Here is a 23846-nt window from a genome sequence, read left to right as displayed (position 1 = left end):
CTTTGCCCCGTGTATGTTTTCAATATAATCTCCGTATCCCGTAGGGGAATATGTTGGAATAACCTTTTGTAATCTTTCTTATTCATGACCGTCAATGCTGATCCAGTGTCCAATTCCACCTTTACTTGGACTCCTGCTATCTGAAGGGTGACCCAAATTGTCTGGAGATCTGCATCCTTACCAACGTTGTGTGCTCTTAAGCTACCCAGTTCATTACTGCTAGCGTCTGAATCTGACTTCTGTTCGGTCGAACTGTTCTTTGTCACCTTGTGTACCTTTATGTATTTTCCTTGCGGTGACTTTTTGTTGCTGGTCTTCTTTCCTGACCGGCATACTTTAGCTATGTGGCCAAGCCTGCCACACGTTCTGCATTCTTGGTTTTTAAACCAACACTGGTTCTGATCGTGCGTTGTCTTTCCACAACGATAACATTTTGCAGTACTCAAACCCAATTTATTTGTACTGAGTTCCGGTGCCCGTAGCTGCATTACTGCCGTGCCTCTCGCTGCGGCTTCGTGTGCTGCTGCCATAGTGACCGCTTTCTCAAGCGTCAGCTCATTCTCCTCGAGCAGTCGCTTTTGTGTATCTTCTTTTAATAAACCACACACAAATTTATCTCGTAGCGCCTCTGTCAGTCTCGTTCCAAACTGACAGTACTTTGCTAGCTTACGCAATTCCATTAAATATTCAGCATTGCTTTCATCCTTCAGCTGCCTTCTGCTGTAAAATTTAAATCGTTCCGCTAGCATCAGCGGCGTGGGGTTTAGATGATTTTTCAGGACAGTAACAATCTCCTCGAATGTCTTATCCACCGGTTCATCTGGTGATAAAAGGTGTTTCAATTGCCCATATGTCTTCGCACCCATTAAGTATAATAATGTTAGTGCTTTCTCTTCATCTGGGATTTTATTTGCTTTACAATAATTTTGTATGCGTTCTACATACATGGCCCAATCTTCGATGTCGCTATCAAAGGTATTAATGTTCCCATGTTTAGGCATCGTTGCAATTTAATTTATTTTTATTTTTATCCAAGATGGCGGCTTCCCGCTCTTGTCTTCATCCTCCGCCTACAAAATGGCGGTTTTCCCGCGCTTGGCGGTCTTCACCCGTCCCCCGACGCTGTCTCCGCTTCACCGCGGCTCTTGCGCCTTCAGTTGCCCCAGACGCTGCGCCTTTTTAGCCCGAATGCGGCCCGGCCCTTATCACCAGCCGCGATCGATGTCCCCGCGCTGCGCCTTTCGGCCCGAATGCGGCCCGGCCCTTATCTCCGGTCGCGATCGATCTCACCGCCCTTATTCCTCCGTCTTCCCTCCCCGTCTGTACAGCCAACGCGGCCGACTTTCTGGTCGCGTCGCTGCCCGGCTTACCCACCACCGAGGTAGAAAGAAGATAGCTGACAGCCGCTGATGGAGGCTTCGAGTTCAGGATGTCTTCTGCACTCTGGTTTCTCGATGTCTGCTGCGCGACGTGTCTTCCAGCAGGGTGATGAGGGTGGAAGCCTCTCTTCGACGTCCGTTCTGTGGACGAAGCCGCCGTGGATATAAACTGCCGCAGGGTAAGAATCGGACTCGTCGCCACTGTTAAGTCTGTGTGTTCTAGTTGTAATTACTAACACAGACTACAAGATTAAAGTTCAACAGGTCTTTACTGGTTGGAGGTCAGGACTATACTAAATACAATATTACTACACAGTGCTTATATACCGGCGGTCACCACCGGTATTACGTATACAGCAGCCAGAGAAAGTAGTACATCTCTTAAGGTGGAACAGGCTTAAGTTCTCTTAAGGTGGAACAGGTTACATACACCACAATACTGGAGAACATTGGGAACTGCTGAAAGCCACTATCCTCAACACCTCCCAGAATATACTCGGTTTCAAGTCCAGAAAACATCAGGACTGGTTTGATGAGAACGACTCAGAAATTGAGCAGCTCATAGAAAGGAAAAGGAAAGCTTTCTGCGCCTGGCAAAACAACATCAGCAGCAAGGCCAAAAGAGAGGCTCATGCTAGAGTTAAGGCAGATGTCCAGCAGAGAATAAGGGAGATGAAGAACAACTGGTGGTCTCAAAAGTCCCTAGAAATACTGGGGACTCCAGAGGCTTCTTCAGTGCCACCAAGGCAGTTTTCGGACCAAGCTACCATGGCTTAAACCCCTTATGCTCTAAGGACGGTTTAACTCTGCTCAAGGACAAGGAGGCAATTGACAAAAGATGGAGGGAGCATTTTCAAGAACTGCTCAACCGACACAGTAGCGCAGATCTGGAGTCCATTAATCAATTACCGCAGAGACCAGAAAGGGAGGAAATGGGGGCACCCCCAAGCATTGTAGAAGTGCAGAATGCCATCAGGTTCATGAAAAACAACAAAGCTGCCGGCTCAGATGGGATTCCAGCAGAAATCCTTAAAAAAGATGGCCCTGAGCTCCTGACACACATACATGCCTTCCTCCTAAAAATATGGCAGCAGGAAGAAATTCCACAAGATCTCAGCGACGCTTTGATTGTTACTATCTTTAAAAGGGGGGAAAAGTCGGTGTGTGGTAACTACCGAGGTATCTCCCTTCTTTCTTCCACAGGAAAAGTGCTTGCCCGTGTCCTTGCTAACAGACTTTTGCCGTTATCTGAGGAGGTGCTTCCGGAGTCGCAGTGTGGTTTCCGACCATCCAGAGGAACAGCTGATATGATCTTCACAGCACGTCAATTACAGGAGAAATGCCGTGAACAAAAGCAACCACTGTTCATAGCTTTCATAGCCTTAATTAAAGCTTTTGACACCGTCCACCACCAGACTTTATGGCATATCTTGTCTAAGCTTGGTTGCCCCGATAAATTCATCTTAGTTCTGAGGCTGCTACATGACAAAATGTCCGCAGCAGTTCTCAGCAGCAGCGGTTCTATTTCAGAGCCCTTTACAGTTGAGACAGGAGTAAAACAGGGCTGCATCATTGCTCCAACCCTTTTTGCAGTGTTCATCTCAGTTATCCTCCATCTCATCGGCAATGATCTGCCCACCGGAATTCAAATCCTTTACCGTACTGATGGCCGACTTTTCAATCTCAACAGGCTTAAGGCCAAGAGCAAAGTCTCCATCACTACCATTATGGAGTTACAGTATGCAGATGATAACGCCATCACAGCTCTTTCCGAGCATGATCTACAAAACACCTTGAATGCTTTTTCCAGAGCCTACAAACTTCTGGGCCTCACCATGAATATAAAGAAAACCCAGGTGCTCCACCAGCCATCACCTAATCAGTTTGCAACTCCTCCCTCTATAAAGATTGATAATAACACCCTTGAAAATGTCAACACCTTTCCATATCTTGGTAGCCATTTATCCTCCAAAGCTGACATTGATTCTAAAATCCATCACCGCCTGAGTTGTGCAAGTGCAGCCTTTTCTAAACTGAGGAGGAGAGTCTTTGAAAATCATGACCTCCAAGTCCAAACTAAAATTCTTGTATACAAAGCCATCATCCTTCCCACCCTTTTATATGGAGCTGAAACCTGGACTACGTACAGTAGACATCTCAAAGCCTTAGAGTAATACCACCAACGTTTTCTACGCAAAATCTTGAGGGTCAGCTGGGAGGACAAGCGTACCAACTGGAGTATACTTGAAGAGGCCAATATCTACACCATCACTACGCTCATCATGCAGCATCAACTCCGATGGATTGGACATGTCATTCGCATGTCAGACTCACGTCTCCCAAAACAGGTTCTGTACTCCCAGTTGAAGAAAGGGCAGAGGTCTCCTGGTGGTCAAAAGAAGCGTTACAAAGATAACATCAAAGTAATCCTTAAAAAGTTCCATATCGCTATTAATAACTGGGAGGAAATCGCACTGGACAGAGACAATTGGAGAAAATGCATCCACAACAGTGCCGCACTACATAAAAAGAATCTCCAGCAGGCTGCTGAGGATAAACGCCAGCGCCGTAAGGAGAGACAACAACTTAAGAAGACCCATACTCCAGTCACTACCAATAGTCTTACATGCCCACACTGTAGTGAGTCTGTGGATCTCAGATTGGCCTCCACAGCCACCTGAAGACCCACAAGTAGATGACTGATGAAGGACATGCCATACTCGAATTCGAGTGGTCGCCGATGATGATGATGAATGTAGGAAACGTCATGTAGGTAGTGAGGTAAGATCATCTTCCTAAAACAGCACTGCAAGGGCACACATTTATAAAGGGAAGGTTTCTGTGAGTGATTGCTTTCCCTAAGGATGATTACAAATCCTGATTATATTTGAAAGGTAAACTTAATTCAAAGACTAGGAACAGGAGAGGCCACAGCTACAAGTAGGTTTATTCATCAGAATTATATAAAGGAGGTGTCCTTCAGTTCCGATAACGGGTACGGTATCATTATTATGTAAGTAGGTTTGTTTAAGTCTCTAATGAAAACATTGGCATCGAGACCTACAGCCATAAAAAGGCATAAATTACCTGTGCAAATGACCAGATCGCTTTATTTCCCTTACACAATATGAACTACTCTTTTTTGCTATTTATATGTCTCTGTTATGTGCTTTATTTCATTCTTAAATTCACCGGCAGTTCCCGATTAGCAAACAGTGTCTTTAGTCCTTTTGCAGCAAAGGCTCCCCTTGAGATCTTACAATTAGTGCTGCTTCATACAAAGTGTCACACCGTGCTATAAGGCAAGTCTAAATACAGGGTGAGCCATGCGGTAAATATATGACAAGATGTCCCAGAAGCCCTGTTGAAGGTGGTGTTACTGCACTAACTAGCGTACCTTTAATAAATGATAAATGTACAGAAACTGGCCTTATTAATGCAATGGCCTTGATTCAGCTCGCATGTCCCATCCTTTCATTAGACAAGGCTGCTCGGAAACTATGGTCACACTTTAGTGGTTGTACTTTAGTGAAGGTAAAATACTTATTGCAGATGTTTCTATAACATTTTCTTTTACAAATTACATCTTGTAATAATGATAGGAACAATGCTGCATGTATTATGGAGCCTTATTATAATTTTATGATTGTGTGATCATTCAGGTTTCGCTTAATGGCCAGAAGTTTCATCCTGCCTTAAGTTGCTCTGCAATATCCTCCCTTCAATAAATCTCATTTCACCTTATTCAGTTATTATTCTACAAACAAGCAGGTGAGATATTCTAATGAATTACATCCCGTAAAGCTGAATGAAAAGGTCAAAGTAAAATAAAAGAAATATTTATAACTAATCATAGAAGCCAAGCGGAGTTTCCACCAGGTTGCGCAATTCGCCCGAAATCGGCCAAACCAGCACAGAAGATCGTGGAAGTTCAAGCGCAAATTACGCCCAGCGCAAATCGAGCTTCCGCGATCTTTTGCGCCGGTTTAAAAAATATCGCACTAGAAGCCAGCCCCACCCACAAAACTGGCCCCGGATAAAATAAATCACCATTGCGAGTTTCCGCTAATTGCGCCCATTTGCGGGACTTTGAGGAGGCTCCAAAAATTAAGCTATTTTTTGGCCGCAAGGACACCAATAGGCACATTTTAAAAGCTTTTGTATATTACTTTTTAAAAATCTACTAAGAAACTGATTACTCTACCCCAATGTAACTAGCAAATGGTGCTGTGTAGTGTTTTTTTAAAGACATTTTCAGTTATTTAAAACCGGGTTACTCACAGGTGGTGGACTCTGATTAAAAATGCTTACTTTTTGTGATAAACTGATTTTCCGTTGCATTGATCAAACTGCACCAAGTTACCACTCTTAAATATATCAAAGAATATTTTATGCAGCAAATTTTTAAAAAAAAATTGCATTCTAAATTTGCGCTGGTTCAAGGCAGATTTTACCTTCGGTGATGTGCAAAGGAGTTTGAGTGGAAACTTGAGAAAAAAACACTTCTCAAAACTAGCGCAATTTTGAGCGCAATTGGCGCCCGGATCACCAATTGCGCCAAAGCAGAAACTCTGCCCCAATAATCTTATTCCTCCATTCAACAAGTCAGTGACAAGGCTATTGAATCCTCACCTTTTCATAATTCTCCAACCATCTCACCCCCCTCTGAGCAACTATAAATAAATTAAACATTAGTAGGAAACAAACTGATCCCCTGGGACAATCATTTTTAATATTTGAAATGAATCAGTTAAACTATTCTTTTAATCATTTTGCATTTCCCATTTTTGCACGAAAGATAGATGAACAAAACTACAATTGTATGCGAGAGGAGAAAAATAAATGAGTGCAAATCTAATGAAACAAAAGTCATTCTAAGATAACATATTGTGATGCAATGTAACGTTGTGCAATACAGCAATGCGATGGCTCACGACCTCAGTCACTGTAAACTAACAGCAATTACGTGACATTTAAGTAAGTAATCTGCTGTCAACGCAATTTTTAAGACATGCAACCCAAGAGTCATGTGGGCCAATAGGCTCACATTTCTGTTTAGCCAGAGAGAGCTTTATATAGAATAACAAATAGCTGGAAGGGAGTTACAAGGCTGTAACTCAATGGTGGAGTCCCAATAACATCATAAATTACAAGTTTGTACACATCATCCCAACCGTAACAGTACAATATGGTTAGAGCTTCCTCACCTAATTTAACATTGTTATGGAGACTCATTTTTTTGATTAGATTGTGTGTAAATTGTAACTTGTCATAAACAAACTTTAAAAAAAAATTTTTTTTAATTTTAAAAATCTAGGAATTTTTACCATAATGGAGAAATTTGACATTGCACAAATATAAAATTAGTTTTTCAGGGCCATAGAGGTTGTTCAGCAGTAATTATGAGTTAGTACACCATTAAAAAATCAGTTACACTTCATTCAAGAAGGCTTAACTTTTTTAAGGGTTTTTACAGCATTAATAGTGCATACAAAGTGGAAGTTCACATCAATTCAGTGATTTCTAATTGATTTCCATCTGTGAGGACTGCAACAGCACACCTTGTAGAGGAGCAGGGTATCTCTGACAGCAACTTCAGGATTTCCGTGTTTAAATGCGCATGTGCAGACCTCAGAAGTTGCTCTCAGTTGTTCAGAGTAATGACGACAAACGCTGAGTTTCGCCATCATTAGAAACACAACTTCCAGGCCATGATCTTACATCAATATGCTTAATTTAAAAGTTAGTAATATAAATTTTTGAATATTTCCATAAAGCTGGCTTTGGGAGCTAAACTAACTCCACAGTAGCAGCAGTCACATGCCACTTCTGAGGTTATTTAGTGATATGACAATTAAAACCTTTTTGGATCATGACACCAATGACAAGTCTGCTCCTATTATGTAGCAACTGTAATTTTAAAACTTAAACAAAATTAACGATAACAACTAAAGCTCATAACATGCTGTTAAATTACTTTAGGAATAGAGGCATATTAAAGGGAGGTGAAAAAATATGTCAGCTGAGGCTCAGTGGGCAGCACTCCTGCCTCTGAGTCAGAAGGTCGTGGGTTCAAGTCCCACCCCAGAGGCTTGAGCACAAAAACCTAGGCTGACACTCCAGTGCAGTGCTGAGGGAGTGCTGCACTGTCGGAGGTGCCGTGTTTCAGATGAGAGGTTAAACCGAAGCCTTGTCTGCCCACTCAGGTGGACATAAAAGATCCCATGGCACTGTTTCGAAGAAGAACAAGTAAGTTCTCCCTGGTATGCTGGCCAATATTTATCTCTCAACCATCACCACTAAAAAACAGATTATCTGCTCGTTATCACATTGCTGTTTGTGGGAGCTTGCTGTGTGCAAATTGGCTGCTGCGTTTGCTACATTACAGCAGTGACTACACTTCAAAAGTACTTCATTGACTGTAAAGCACTTTGAGATGTCCTGAGGTCGTCCACATCAGAACAGTCAGCATCGGGAACGAGAAAATACAGGGAAACATTCTGAGTATGAGACGCTTTCATGTTACACTTTCCTTTCTCGTTACACATGCTGACTGGCTTGTTGAGTGTTTCCAGCCTTTTCCATTTTCGATTTCCAGCACTTGCAGTTTTTTTCTTTAAATGTCACAGAAAAGTGCTTTATTTGTTTTTTTTAATTAAGCAGGAAGCTATAAGTAATGTCATATCACAGAGCGTAACAATTAGTGCCTAGTGGACATGGTGTTGTGTGTTTTCTGTAATGAGCGACAGAGCAGTAGGCAGTGTTCATATGGCTAAATTTGTGTGCTTTGCTAAATTAATGGAACATTCTGAATTCCTTAGGGTTCATGTTTAAATAAAATTGACTCTGACAAAACCTGTAGCGAGCGCGCTCAATCTGCAGTCGCTGAGAGGCCTCTGCCGATGAAACATCTGCTCAGGCACAGAAGAGGCAATACAGCAAACACCCCCCTTTTTATTCCATCAGAAGTAACGTAGCCGACACTCACTGGGATGTGCTCATTGTAATTAAAAAGATTTGCTGCATCAAATGAGGGTTTTATTTAATTAAAGATGACCGCGATTGCATTTCTAATGCAGCAGTTTGTGATCACTTTTCAGGTTTTTAAACGGTTGCTGAGCTGATAATGTCAGGCATGTCGTGAAGGATGATGGAAAGTGCAGCTTGCAACCATTAGGTGTCAGGGTGAATTCAGCCTTTGAAACAAAGTTAATCTGACTTAGAGGAAAGGGTTAAAATTACCAAAAAAAACCTGTAGTCTGAAGTCTATTTTATTCAAGGATAATAAAACTGATACAAGGCACGATACCATCTTCTCTACACAGACATCTTACAGGCAGGTTTGTATCTCTAGTGAATGTTGGTTTCCTGAAGGAGAGGTGTGCCTATCTGAAGCTCAGTCTTGATCAACACGTTCAGCAACGAACTATCTTTAATTTTTGGGAGAGTTTTGCCAATTCTGCTCTGCCACTGCTGTTCCACAGAGCAGTGGATGCCAGTAGATCACGCCATCCAAGTCAAAGTGCCAACCTGACACAAGTGCACCTCTGCCACTTAATCTCTGACCATCGCCTGTGGCAGCAGCAATAAAGTCCACAGGTCAAAACTATCTCACCGTCCAAACTAAAGGAAACCATGTGAAGCTGGGGTTAGTAAACAAGAGGAGAATAAGTGTTGTGTGTGTATATGTGTGCACTTGGAGGCAGGAATAAAAGCCAAATACAAGACAGCAATAAAAGATAACACACAAAATCTAATTGCACTATTTAGCTCTGTAAATATGTTTAACCTTTTGAGGAATCAGGGATTTTTAAATTACAAACCTTATTGATCACTTTTTTTTATAAAATAGCAATGGAGTAAAGGGGAGGTAAAGTCATCTTTCCCCTGATATGACAAAAGCTACTGGTAGTTTTGTTCTGTCATTTCTGTTACACAGAGCAGTGGATGCCAGTAGATCACTCCATCCAAGTCACAGTGCCTTCAGTTTTCCCTCCAAGTTTTTGGATCCACAAGCAACTGCGGCCTGCTCACCGCTTACCGTTAATGGCCAGTCTTCAGGCATGAGACTGGGCAATGAGGGTCAGTGAGCCATTCAATTCGGTGACCATCACAGTTGAGTCCAATCCTGTCCTTGACCAAAATTTGTGGACTCTATCTTCAGCAAGGATCCATGGATTAAATGGTAGGAGCCCTGTGCGATTCTTCATCTGCCAATTGCAGCCACCTCAGACTAGCGATGGAACCCGGATGCTGCCTGGCCTGTATGGATAAATACCACACCATGTGATGCATTGAATTGCTACAGTATACTTGCTCCAATCAGGTGGCCCTCTAGTGTTCAATTACCAATATGCAAGTACAATACATATATAGCATTACATTATTCTTTCAAGTTGCATAATTTAAAATTTTATGAGGGCAGATTAGATCGGAGAAAGAATCAGTAAAGAAAAGCCAGAAAGAGAGATAGAGAAGAAGACAGTGGGCGAACGAAAAGAAAGGCTTGCATTTCTATAGCGCCTTTCATGGCCTCAGGACATCCCAAAGTGCTTTACAGCCAATGAAGTACTTTTGAAATGTAGTCACTGTTGTAATGTAGGAAACGCGGCAGCCAATTTGCACACAGCAAGCTCCCACAAACAGCAATGTGATAATGGAGAATCAGAAAGGACGCACAAAATGAAAGAAAAAACACGCTCTTAAATATAAGTCAGTCATTACTAAATCCAATAAGGAATTCAGGAGAAACTTCTTTACCCAGAGAGTGGTTAGAATGTGGAACTTGCTACCACAAGGAGTAGTTGAGGTGAATAGCATAGATGTATTTCAGGGGAAGCTGGATAAACACATGAGGGAGAAAGGAATAGAAGGGTGTGTTGATGGGGTGAGATGAAGTAAAGTGGGAGAAGTCTCGTGTGGAGCAGAAACACCAGCATGGACCAATTGGGCCGAATGGCCTGTTTTCTGTGCTGTAAATTCTATCTAATTCTATGTGATACAAAACCTCCACTAGCATTTTATATATTCGCTAATGGTAACTTTGCAGCACTGTTGCAGTTTAAAAGTGTGGTAAACCTCTTTTATCGTTCACTATCGTTACACTATGGTTATCACTGTTTATATCGTTACACTATGGTTATCACTGTTTACACTGTTGTGTCACTACACAAGGTCACCTCTTGTCACGCTGTTATACCTGGGCTGACCACAGCTGACTCCGCCCATGGCTCCGCCTGCTTGCCCAGGTATAAAGGTGGTCGACTGGCTGGTATTCCTCCTTGTTGGACCCGATCGCCCACGAGGGTGGGCTCTGTTATTTAGCCAATAAAAACCTATAGTTACTATCTTAACTCGTCGCTTTTCATTGGATGAATTGATAGGTATATCAATTTTATTGGCTAAATTTTGAAATGAGTGGATCGGAGCAGCAAAATGACCAGCCAAACGGCCAGCTACAACAGCCACAGCAGCCGGCCTGGCTGCGAGCCCTCCGACCGCCGTACCTGGATCTAAACCCACAGGCAGCGAACTCAGCCCTCGACTTCAAACACTGGCTGAGCTGTTTCGAATCCTACCTGGGAGAATCCGGCGTGCCTCCGGGATCCAAACTAAGAGTTCTGACCGCCCAAGTGAGCCCTAAAGTATTTGCATTCATCCAGGACCTTACTACATACGAGGACGCCCTCAACCTGCTGAAAGAGCAGTACCGGAGCCCGGTAAACTCTATGTATGCCAGACATCTCCTAAGATCCCGCTCGCAACAGCCAGGAGAGTCTGCAGATGAATTTTTATGGGCGCTACAAACACTCGGCAGGGACTGTGACTTTAAAGCGGTAACGGCTGCAGAAAATACTGAAGGGAATATCCGCGATGCCTTCGTGAAAGGCCTTCGGTCCGACTACTCACGGCAAAGACTGCTCGAATCAAAGGACCTCGACCTGAATACAACTGCAGCCCTCGCTCGCTCTCTGGAAGTGGCCCATTGGGACCTCGAGGCGTACTCCAGGTACTGTGCTGCGCGACCCTGGGACTCCGGCCCGACCCCGGCCGCAATACCCCTCGCACCGCCGCCTCTGGGACCTACCTCAGCGTCGGCGTCCCAGAACCAATCGGGACCGCCACCCCCGGTACCGGCTGCGACATCGGAGCCCCGCGATCGGGCCGCCGGCTGCTTCTTCTGTGGCCAGGCGAAACACCCGAGGACGCGCTGCCCTGCAAGAAACGCGACTTGCTCCGATTGCCACAAGAAAGGCCACTTCGTGAAGGCCTGCAGGGGGAGAGCCACAGACGCCAGCAGTGCCTCATGCGAGTTGTGGGGGCGGCCATCTTTCATCAAGGCCACAGATGCCAGTATCTCCTCGTGTGAGTCGTGGGGGCGGCCATCTTTGATCAAGGCCACCGACGCCAGCAATGCCTCATGTGAATTGTGGGGGCGGCCATCTTCTCCGCCATTTTATTCAACGTCGTGGGCGCCGCCATTTTGCCCACCACACTCGACCGCCACCTTGTCTCCAGACCCGACCACCGCCTCACCCGCAGACTACAGCAGCTCGCTCAGCCATACACTAGCCTCTGTCACACTGGACCAAGCTCACCCGCATCACCTGTCCAAGTCCATGATGGACATCAAAGTAAACGGCCACGCCACGACCTGCCTGTTCGACAGCGGAAGCACGGAGAGTTTCATCCATCCAGACATGGTGAGCCACTACTCCCTCACTGTCCGGCCAAAGCGCAACCGGATCTCGATGGCGTCGAGGTCCCATTCTACAGACATCAGCGGCTACTGTGCTGTGACCCTGTCGGTTAGGGGCACGGAGTATAAAAATTTTAAACTCCTCGTCCTGCCCCAGCTCTGCGCTGCCGTCCTACTAGGGCTGGACTTCCAATCCCACCTTCAAAGTGTCACTTTGGCATACGGTGGACCCCTCCCTCCACTCACAATCGACAACCAGCAGCCTTTAAACCGTCCACCGCGTACCACCTGCGGCCTATCCACCCTCAAGGTCCCGCCCCCCTCCCTGTTCGCTAACCTCACCTGCGACTGTAAACCCGTCGCCACCAAGAGCAGGCGGTACAGCGCCGGGGACAGAGCTTTTATTAGCTCTGAGGTGCAGCGTCTCCTGAAGGAGGGCATCATCGAGAGGAGCAACAGCCCCTGGCGTGCCCAGGTCGTAGTCATTAAGACCGGCAATAAAAACCGCCTGGTCATCGACTACAGCCAAACCATAAACCGGTACACCCAGCTGGACGCATACCCCCTTCCCCGCATATCTGATATGGTCAATCAGATTGCACAGTACCGGGTATTCTCCACCATCGACCTTAAGTCGGCCTATCACCAACTCCCTATCCGCCCAGAGGACCGCCAGTATACCGCCTTCGAGGCGAATGGCCACCTCTACCACTTCCTTAGGGTTCCCTTCGGTGTCACCAACGGGGTTTCGGTCTTCCAAAGGGAGATGGACCGGATGGTTGACCAGAACGGGCTGCAGGCCACGTTCCCTTATCTAGATAACGTCACCATCTGCGGCCGCGACCGGCAGGACCACGATGTTAATCTGGAGAAATTCCTCCGTACGGCCGAACGGCTGAACCTCACTTACAATAAGGAGAAATGTGTGTTTAACACCTCGCGTCTCGCCATCCTCGGCTGCGTAGTAGAGAACGGCGTCATCGGCCCCGACCCCGAAAGAATGCGCCCCCTCATGGAGCTTCCCCTCCCCCACTGTCCAAAGGCGCTGAAGAGAACCCTGGGGCTCTTCGCCTACTATGCCCAATGGGTGCCGAATTATGCGGACAAAGCCAGACCCCTCATGAAGTCAACCTCCTTCCCCCTGACGGCAGAAGCGTGCGCAGCCTTCTCCCTCATAAAGGGAGACATTGCTAAGGCCACAATGCACGCGGTGGATGAGTCCATCCCTTTCCAAGTGGAGAGCGATGCATCCGACTTCGCCCTAGCAGCAACCCTTAACCAGGCGGGGAGACCTGTGGCCTTCTTCTCAAGGACCCTCCAGGGCCCTGAGATCCGACACTCTTCGGTCGAGAAGGAGGCCCAGGCGATCGTGGAGGCAGTAAGACGCTGGAGGCATTACCTGGCAGGCAAACGATTTACCCTCCTCACCGACCAGCGTTCGGTCGCTTTTATGTTTAATAACAAGCTGAGGGGCAAAATCAAGAACGACAAGATCTTGAGGTGGAGAATCGAGCTCTCCACCTATGATTATGATATCTTGTACCGGCCGGGTAAACTGAACGAACCCCCAGATGCTCTATCACGAAGTACATGCGCCAACGCGCAAATTGATAGACTGCAGACCCTCCACAACGACCTCTGCCACCCCGGGGTCACCAGACTTTACCACTTCATTAAGGCCCGCAACCTGCCCTACTCCATCGAGGAGGTCAGGACCATGACCAGGAACTGCCAAACCTGTGCCGAATGCAAACCGCATTTCTTTAGGCCGGACAGAGCAAGCCTGATCAAGGCCACCCGCCCCTTCGAGCGCTTGAGCATCGATTTTAAGGGGCCCCTCCCGTCCTCTGACCGTAATGTGTACTTCCTCAACATCATTGATGAGTACTCCCATTTCCCCTTTGCCTTTCCCTGCCCAGACATGACCAGTACCACGGTCATCAAATGCCTGAACGACCTCTTCGCCTTGTTCGGGTTCCCGAACTATATACATAGCGACCGGGGCTCATCCTTCATGAGCGAGGAACTTCGCCAGTTCCTACTAGCAAGAGGCATTGCTGCAAGCAGGACCACCAGCTACAACCCCCGAGGGAACGGCCAGGTGGAAAGAGAGAACGCGACTGTCTGGAAGGCCGTTCTCTTAGCCTTAAAGTCTAAGGGCCTGCCAACCTCTCGCTGGCAGGAAGTCCTCCCGGCAGCGCTGCATTCCATCCGGTCACTGCTTTGCACGGCCATTAACGCCACCCCCCATGAACGAATGTTTGTTTTCCCCAGGAAGTCGACTACGGGAACCTCGCTACCAACATGGCTGACTTCTCCGGGGCCCGTCTTGCTGCGAAAGCACGTGAGGGCCCATAAAACGGACCCACTGGTCGAGAGGGTAGACCTCCTGCACGCCAACCCCCAGTACGCCTATGTGGCATACCCAGACGGGCGGGAGGACACAGACTCCTTACGAGACCTTGCACCCTCGGGCACCCCTGAGACACCACCGTTACCCCACCCCCCCCAAATCCAGCCCAGGTAGACGGCATGCCGGAACCCCACGAGCCTTCGCCGACCACGCAGACACCAGCATTAACATCGGATACTGCATCACCGCCGCCGCTGCTGCGCCGATTAGAAAGACTTACGAGGCCTCCGGACAGACTGACATACCCGAACTGGTAGTACACTTCACCCCGCCGGACTCAAATCTAAACAAGGGGTGAATGTGGTAAACCTCTTTTATCGTTCACTATCGTTACACTATGGTTATCACTGTTTATATCGTTACACTATGGTTATCACTGTTTACACTGTTGTGTCACTACACAAGGTCACCTCTTGTCACGCTGTTATACCTGGGCTGACCACAGCTGACTCCGCCCATGGCTCCGCCTGCTTGCCCAGGTATAAAGGTGGTCGACTGGCTGGTATTCCTCCTTGTTGGACCCGATCGCCCACGAGGGTGGGCTCTGTTATTTAGCCAATAAAAACCTATAGTTACTGTAGTGTATGTACCCGTCTACCTTTAAGAGAACTATTGTATGTAACCGTTCACCTTTAAGAGAAATATTTTAGGTGTGGCACTCCTTTGTTTGGCTTCTGTATACGGCAATACCGACGGTGACCACACCAGTATATAAGTGTTGTGCCAGGAGTTATTGGGCAGATTCGCCCTGACCTTCGAATAGTAAAGTCCTGTTTTAAGTTACTCTTGGAGTCTGTGTATTAATTAACTAAACAACCCACAGACTTTACAGTGGCGACGAGTCCGATCGTACCCTGCGGCAACAATACTTCCGAAGCAGTTAACGAGCGTCAAGAAGAGGCAACTGCCCTCGTCATTCTGCTGGGAGAAAACTCGAGTCTGCAGAGCTGGAAAGGAGGAAGAATTCAGAGACAAAGACTTCCATCAGCAACAGGCACTGACTGTCCCTTCTGCCATGGTGAGGAGTGAGCCGATCAGCACGAGAAGCAAGGTGGCCACGATGACTGTGAGTAAGGGAAAAGTAAAAAGAATAACCGGAGGATAAGGGCGGTGCACTCGACCACGGTCGAAGGGGAAAGGAGCCGGACAGAAGTCGGGCCCAGAGGCGCTGAGACTGGGGCAGCGTGGAGCAAGGAAGCCGCGGTACTAATAGGCTGGGGGACGCAACGGCGTCGTGAGACAGCTAGACCGCGACCGGCGGGAAAAGCCGGGCAGCGACCGAAGCCATGAAGCGCTGCGACCGGGAGCGTAGGCGCGGGAAGAGATAAACTCAGCCGCAGCCGGGGAGGGAAGCACCGGACTGCGAGACAGCTGGGAGAGGCGTTTGGGAGCCGAGCGAGCGGGAGAGGCAGAGCCGACCAAGGGAGACTGCGCGAGAGCCAGTCCAGCGGCTGAAACTGTTCTCCGTCAACGGGGTGTACCCAGCGCCGGTAGAGCCGAGCGAGCGGGAGAGGCAGAGCCGACCAAGGGATACTGCGCGAGAGCCAGTTCAGCGGCTGAAACTGTTCTCCGTCAACGGGGTGTACCCAGCGCCGGTAGAGCCGAGAGAGCGGGAGAGAGACCGAGCCCGAGCAAGGGGAACTGAGCGAGAGCCAGCCCAGCGGCTGAACCTGTTTGCCGTCAACGGGGTGTACCCAGCGCCGGTTGCCCTGCCGAGAAAAGGGAAAGCCCTGAAGCCGACGCGCAGGCTGTGAACCTGAAAGCCAGCGGCCGTCGCCTGTGGGGGAAAGTGTACCCCTCCCGCTAGGGAAGAAACACGGGAAGCCGCCATTAGGCGGGGAAGAAGACAGAAGCGGGAAACCGCCATTGAAGTGGGCGGGGAGAGAAGATAAGCGCGGGAAACCGCCATTTTCGCGGGAAAACCGCCACCTAAGAAAAATAAAATAAGTTAAAGAAATAATTCGGGGTGTTATCAGAAAGAGAGGAAGATGCCTAAGCGTGGTAACATCAACGATTTTAATGCCGAGGTAGAAGACTGGGCCACGTACGTGGAATGCATCGAGATCTATTGTGAGGCCAATAAAATAGAAGGAGATGACAAAGCTATAACCTTGCTAAACTCGATGGACGCGAAGACATACGGGCTCTTGAAGCATCTACTATCACCAGCTAAACCGGCGGATCAGACTTTCGATGATATTGTGGCTGTTCTGAAGGATCACTTGAACCCCACACGGTTGATGTTGGCGGAACGATTCAAATTCTATGCGAGAACGCAACGGAAAGACGAAAGCAACGCAGAATACTTGGTCGAACTGCGTAGACTAGCGAAATACTGCCAGTTTGGAGGGAATCTGACAGAGGCATTGCGAGACAAGTTCGTGTGCGGGTTGGCAAAGGAAGGAACGCAAAAGTGACTACTCGAAGAGAACGACCTTACACTTGACAGGGCTGTCCTTATTGCAGCATCGCACGAAGCCGCAGCGAAGGGAACTGCGGAAATGCAGCTAAAGACAGCAGCACTAAGTGTGGATCAAATTACCTCGACAACAACAAAATGCTATCGTTGTGGGAAGACAACACACGACCAGAACCAATGCTGGTTTAAGAACCAGGAATGTAGGAAATGTGGCAAACTGGGTCACATAGCTAAGGTATGCCGGTCAGGGAAGAAGACCAACAACCAAAGGACCAACAACCAAAGGAAGCCATCACAGGAAAAGTACAACAAGGTACACAAGGTGGCTGAGAAGAGTTCAGACGAACAGAATTCAGACTCAGACCCAAACGGCCAGGAGCTGGGTAGTCTGAGAATTCACAATGTGAGTAAGGAAGCTGACCTACAAACTATCTGGGTCATGCTAAAAATAGCTGGAATCCAAGTGAAAATGGAGTTGGACACTGGATCAGCTCTATCAGTCATAAATCGAAGGGATTACCACCGGCTATTCTCACATATACCCTTAAGAGATACCAAGTTCGTATTGCAGACATACACGGGGCATAAAGTATACCCCATGGGAAAGATAAGAGTCAAAGTGAGAGATAGGGGTAAAGAACACCCAAGAATGAACTTATACGTACTACATGAGGGAGGACCACCACTGCTAGGACGGGAGTGGATCAAGAAAATAGACATGGAATGGCACTATCTAAAAGCCATAACGAGTGAGGACTCGGTGCAGACAATCAGCTCAGATTCTGAAACGGATGACGATAAGACCAACCCAAATATGAAAGACAAGGCTGAAATGGACTTGCCGACGAAGGTTGGAAAAACGAAGGCATGCATAAAGGCTTATGCTCCAGAGAAGAACAAAGTTTCAGAGCAGAACTCCACCGAACAACGACAACCTAGTTTGACAGAAAATTCTGAGCCTGTTCAAGTTACGGACATATCCATGACGGAAGAACACCGAGCTCGGACTCAAACTTATTTCAAATTACGACAACAATTAGAACAATTGAGTTACCGTCTCGTACAAGAGATGAAAACAATGAAAAAGTTCTATGACACCGAATGGGAGAATCTGGAAAGACAACAGAAGCAGCTAGCTCAAGCAGAGAGCGACCATAGAGCCATCGTGACCAATTACCGATCACATCTCCCTTATGCTGTTCAGGAGTTAGAATATTTGCAGGAAGAAGCAAATGAAGAGGAATCTTCAGGAAGCCAGGATTTTATTCCAGTTCTTCTCTACGACTCCTTACAAGCAGAGTGTGAGAAGTTGAAAGAACAGTATGAACAGGCCCAGGCTACAATTCTGGAAGGGGTTAACTCGGCAACCTCCGAAAAGCTAGTTTCAGTGGAAGCATATGAGCAACTGAAGGTTGAACATGAGCAAGAAGTCCAAAGGCTGCAGGAAATTCTTGATGAGCTCAAGGCCAAGACAGACTCATCGGTAGAAGTTCCATCCATAGATGAGAAATTAGAGGTGAAAGACATGGCAGAACATGAAAGACAAGATGTACAAGAACTCATAAAAATATTAAAGGAAACCCAAGACAAATATGGGGCGGCAATGACCGAGATTCAACAACTTGAAGAACAGATTCAACTGGGAATCCATTCAGTGGAAGAAAAGGGAACTGTACAAAACCCAGAGACTGTAAGAATGGCCTCTGAACATGAGCTAGAGAGCATCAAGGCGCAACTTCTCCGAGCGCTGGAAGCCAAAGTACAAGAGGAAAAGAAGGTGAAAGCATTGGAGGAAAAGGTGGATGAAATGGAGAAGACTCTGACCCACAGTGTTCCCGTGGAAGAGTTAACGGTCAGCCAACTCCTTCATATGCTGAAGGACAAGACTCTACAATGGGAACAATCTGAACACGAGCTTCAATCTTCAAAGGGAAGGAGTTCGGAGCTCTCAAAAGTTATGGAAATAGCTGAGGTTGCAACACAGATTTTACAGGGATGCCAAAAGTACGCTGAATCACGTCAATGTGAACAGCAGAATGTTGAAACAGCTGCTCCAGTAGAAGGATTGAATAGCCTGATCAATCAATCCCCGAGGGAAGGGGAAGTGTTGAAATCACAAACGAGGTCATTAGTGAAGGATTTGCAGGAAACCCAGGAAGAGCGGGATGAATATGAACGCATGAAGAAGTCTCTTCAGGAAAGATGTCTAGGGAGGGAACAACAGTCGGCTAACGTCCAGTTGGGTACGGAAGAAGTAGCAGGCCCTCTCGCTAGACTAGCTCAGGACGACACCGAATATTACCATGACCTGTTGAGTGACACGGAATATTACGATGACTTGGTCTGCCCAGCTTGTGATGAAAACTCCCAAAGTGCAGAAATCAGGATGAAGCACTTAAAGTCTAAGGAACATAGGGAGATGGTGGCGCTACAGCTGGCAGCGGATAAGGGAGCCCCGAGAGTCTCCAAGAAGCAGAAAAGAAAAGGACGAAGCAGAAAGTGATAACCATCTAAATCATTATCACTTCTATCAGATCATGCATGTGGGCCCTACGAAGGGGGCCAAATCAGTTGGAAAGTAGGAAAAATTACCAAGGCAGTCCAGCTGTTTGTAAAAGTCAGCACTGCTGGTTCAGCAGGACAGAAGTTCAAGCTGTTAAGCCAAGGGAAAGACTATTGGATGAGTCACGCTAGAAATGTGAACCGGCTACACCACAGAGATGTTGTTCGGACCGAGTCAAGACCAGAGACTGAATCTGTGAACTGTTCCCGCAGAGACTGAATCTGTGAACTGTTTCCCGCAGAGACTATATCTGTGAATTGTTTTACATGAAGTTGATTATATGTTATGTTTAATGGGGAATAAGTATGTTGTAAGCTAAAAAGGGAGGATTGTAGTGTATGTACCCGTCTACCTTTAAGAGAACTATTGTATGTAACCGTTCACCTTTAAGAGAACTATTTTAGGTGTGGCACTACTTTGTTTGGCTTCTGTATATGGTAATACCGACGGTGACCACACCAGTATATAAGTGTTGTGCCAGGAGTTATTGGGCAGATTCGCCCTGACCTTCGAATAGTAAAGTCCTGTTTTAAGTTACTCTTGGAGTCTGTGTATTAATTAACTAAACAACCCACAGACTTTACAGTTACTATCTTAACTCGTCGCTTTTCATTGGATGAATTGATAGGTATATCAAAAAGGAAAACTCAAACTTTAATGCTGTATCTTTAGAAAAATTCTCATTCGCATGATCCTACTTATTAAATGGATGCTCTTCGCTCCTGCCTTCACCTTGTCTGCAGCAAACTTCCACCACTTGTGTATCTGACACTTTAACGTAGAGAACAGACTTCTGAGTATTGTCCATCTTCAAATTGTCAGGAATCTTGTGCCGAGAAGAAGTTATTATTGCTCAGATTCTGTATATAAGGGTAAGTTTTCTGAGTCACCAAGCGAGTGACAGGGCCTGACCCTCAGTAAGTGAGTCGATTGCAGGAGCCAGGCCTGCAATTTTCCGTCCACTGATTTCATTTAGGGGTTTCACGGGATGTGCCTTCAATACTTCAACCACATCCAGCTGTTGACTGTAACAATCTACCCCCAGAACAACAACAACAACAACTTGTATTTATATAGCGCCTTCAGCGTAGTAAAACGTCCCAAGGCACTGCACAGGAGTATTTTAAGACAACAAATTTGACACCGATCCACATAAGGATACATTAGGGCAGGTGACCAAAAGCTTGGTCAAAGAGGTAGGTTTGAAGGAGCGTCTTAAAGGAGGAAAGAGAGGTAGAGAGGCGGAGAGGTTTAGGCAGGGAATTCCAGAGCTTAGGGCCTTGGCAGCTGAAGGCACGGCCACCAAAGGTTGAGCGATTATAATCAGGGATGCTCAAGAGGGCAGAATTTGAGGAGTGCAGATATCTCGGGGGGTTGTGGGGCTGAAGGAGATTACAGAGAAGCAGGATTTCTTTCTGCTGTTATTAGTACATCGATCCGTCTCTCCATGGACACGAACATGCCATCTCAATGACCTAAAAACACACCAAATCAGATTCTATGAGGCTTAATTCCAAACTTCCTCTCTTCAGAAGCTAAAGCCCACTTCTCTGATAACCAGGCATTTGAGTAGGAAATTCCTGAAATAGTTTCATCATAATATTTCTTACAATATGGAACAGAACGTCAAGTCACAGAGCTAATTCCAATACCCTTTATGTATTATACTAGCCAGTCTCCCATGGTGTTACATACAGAGAGCTTAGACCAAGTGTAGTCTTCAGATGAAGTAGGATTAGGGGGCAGGGGGTAAATGGACCAGGACATGCAGACATAGTTCAGCCCCATTTTAAAGGCACACAATTCTTTATTTTTCTATTTCCATTATAAATTCCCATATTCATAATGGAAAATGCATGGGAGAAGTCTTATGCGAAGAGCATCCATTTAATAATATACATAATGTAAACCTGTCATGCTATAATTACAGCCTCCTGCTGCAGCACCTCCATTGGGGAGAGGCTGTAATTGCAGTGTGACAAGTTTACAGAGGCAGTTCTCAATATAAATGTGGATATAGGAATTTACAAAGGAAAAATTGACTGGAAGTAGATGCAGAAATGAGATTTTTTATTATATTATACATAATATGCAGTATATTTGCGTCTGGACCAGACCTTCAAAAATTTAAATTTGTGAGAGGGGACTGTTCTCAAAAAGAAATCTCACATCTTCATTGCTTACATCCTCTTCAGTAATGTCCAATTTCAAATTTGATAGCCAGTTGTCTGTAAAGTTGATTAGAATAGTCAGAAATTTGCTAACTAGTTTAATCAACAGGTTTTTTTTGGTTTTCTTTTGCATTGTATTTCTCCTTTCCCCAGAGGATGCACTATTACTGGTCAACACAATGGGTCAATCAGCGCTATTCTCAACTGGACGGGAATGATCCCATGGCACTATTTCGAAGACGAGCAGGAGAGTTCTCCCGGTGTCCTGGCCTACTTTTATCCCTCAACCGATATCACTAAAACAGATGATCTGGTCATATATCTCATTGCTGTTGATGGGACCTTGCTGTGTGCAAAATTGGCAGCCCCATTGCCCTACATTGCAACAGTAACTACACTTCAAAAAATTCTTCATTGGCTGCAAAGTGTTTTGGGCCGTCCTGATGTCGTGAAAGCCACTATATAAATGTAAGCCTTTTCCTTTCCTTTTACTAGGCCTCCCAAAACAAGCGCTCTACTCGGAGCTCTGACACGGCAAGAGAGCCCCAGGTGGGCAGAGGAAGCGCTTCAAGGACACCCTCAAAGCCTCCTTGAAAAAGTGCAACAGCCCCACCGACACCTGGGAATCCCTGGCCCAAGACCGCACAAAGTGGAGAAGCATCCGGGAAGGCGCCGACCACCTCGAGTCTCTTCGCCGGGAGCAAGCGGAAGCCAAGCGCAGGCAGTGCAAGGAGCGCACGTCAACCCAAGCACCCCACCCACCCGCCCCTTCAACCACCGTCTGCCCCACCTGTGACAGAGACTGTAGGTCCCTCATTGGACTCATCAGTCACCTGAGAACTCATTTTTAGCGTGGAAGCAAGACATCCTCGGTTCCGAGGGACTGCCTAAGAAGAAGAAGAGGAGATGACTAGGCCACTACTGTGCCTGAGGTGACACTTAAAAACATTCCACTTCGTTAAGCTCACTGAAGGTAGGTTTATCCTGGGATGAAATATTAATTCTTTGAGTTCTTCATTGAGAAGATTTAGGCAAAATTAGTCTCTTTTTTTCTCACCTTTTACTAATGTTCCTTAATTTTTTTGGAGGGATGGGAATGACATGCACTGACAAACAGTCCATTAGCACTTTATACTTACATTGCAAAACGTTTTATTCACAGCTGCATTGCGCTAAAATAAGTGAGCGAATGGGGTGGATTTTCCTGGTCCAGTGTCTTTATGTAAATTAGTGCCTGGGTGCAGTGAATACAGGAAAAGCAGACAGGAGGAGCACATGACTGTAAGAGGGCCCATGTGACTTTCCATCCACTTAACAACAACAACAACGTGCATTTATATAGCGCCTTTAGTGTAGTCAAATGTCGCAAGGCACTTCACACGAGCGTTATCAAACAAAATTTGACACCGAGGCACATAAGAAGATATTAGGACAGGTGACCAAATTTTTGATCAAAGAGGTAGGTTTTAAGGAGCATCTTAAAGGAGGAGAGAGAGGTAAAGAAAGAAAGACTTGCATTTATATAGCACCTTTCACGACCACTGGACATCCCAAAGCGCTTTACAGCCAATGATCTATTTTTAAAGTAGAGTCACTATTGTAAGGTAGAGGGGTAAAGAGGTTTGGGGAGGGAATTCTAGAGCTTAGGGTCTAGGCAGCTGAAGGCACGGCCCCCAATGGTGGAGTGATGAAAATCAGGGGATGCGCAAGAGGTCAGAATTGGAGGAGCACAGAGATCACGGAGGGTTGTTGGGCTGGGGAAGGTTACAGAGATCGGGAGGAGAGAGGTCATAGAGGGATTTGAAAACAAGGATGATAAATTTAAAAATCGAGGCGTTGCCAGACAGGGAGAACATGTAGGTCAGCGAGCACACAAGTTAGCAATGGTACTAAATTACAGCGTCAGGAACAGTATGCAACTAGGCTGTCCATGTATGCAGGCACAAAAATGCATTAGCTGCAGATCTACTGATAGTCACAAGTGACAGGAGAAATGCAAGTATATGGTGAGTACCCCTACCGGAACAGACTTTCCCATAAAGTGGATTTAACTACTGTTTATTTAGTTAGTGCCATTCATGTTGTCTATTTGAAAATAATGTGGAAACAGGCCTGTTACATTCTGTGTATAAAATAGGCCAGAAAGGGTATCCTGATGGCTCCTCTGGATGATGCATACAGAGCAGGACGGTCCCAGGTTCA

The sequence above is a fragment of the Somniosus microcephalus genome, chromosome 27, assembly GCF_052327205.1.
Source record: "Somniosus microcephalus isolate GS21.2 chromosome 27, FLI_Smic_1.0, whole genome shotgun sequence".
Classification (NCBI taxonomy): domain Eukaryota; kingdom Metazoa; phylum Chordata; class Chondrichthyes; order Squaliformes; family Somniosidae; genus Somniosus; species Somniosus microcephalus.
The sequence above is the reverse complement of the archived record's forward strand: the minus strand, read 5'-3'. Positions refer to the sequence as shown.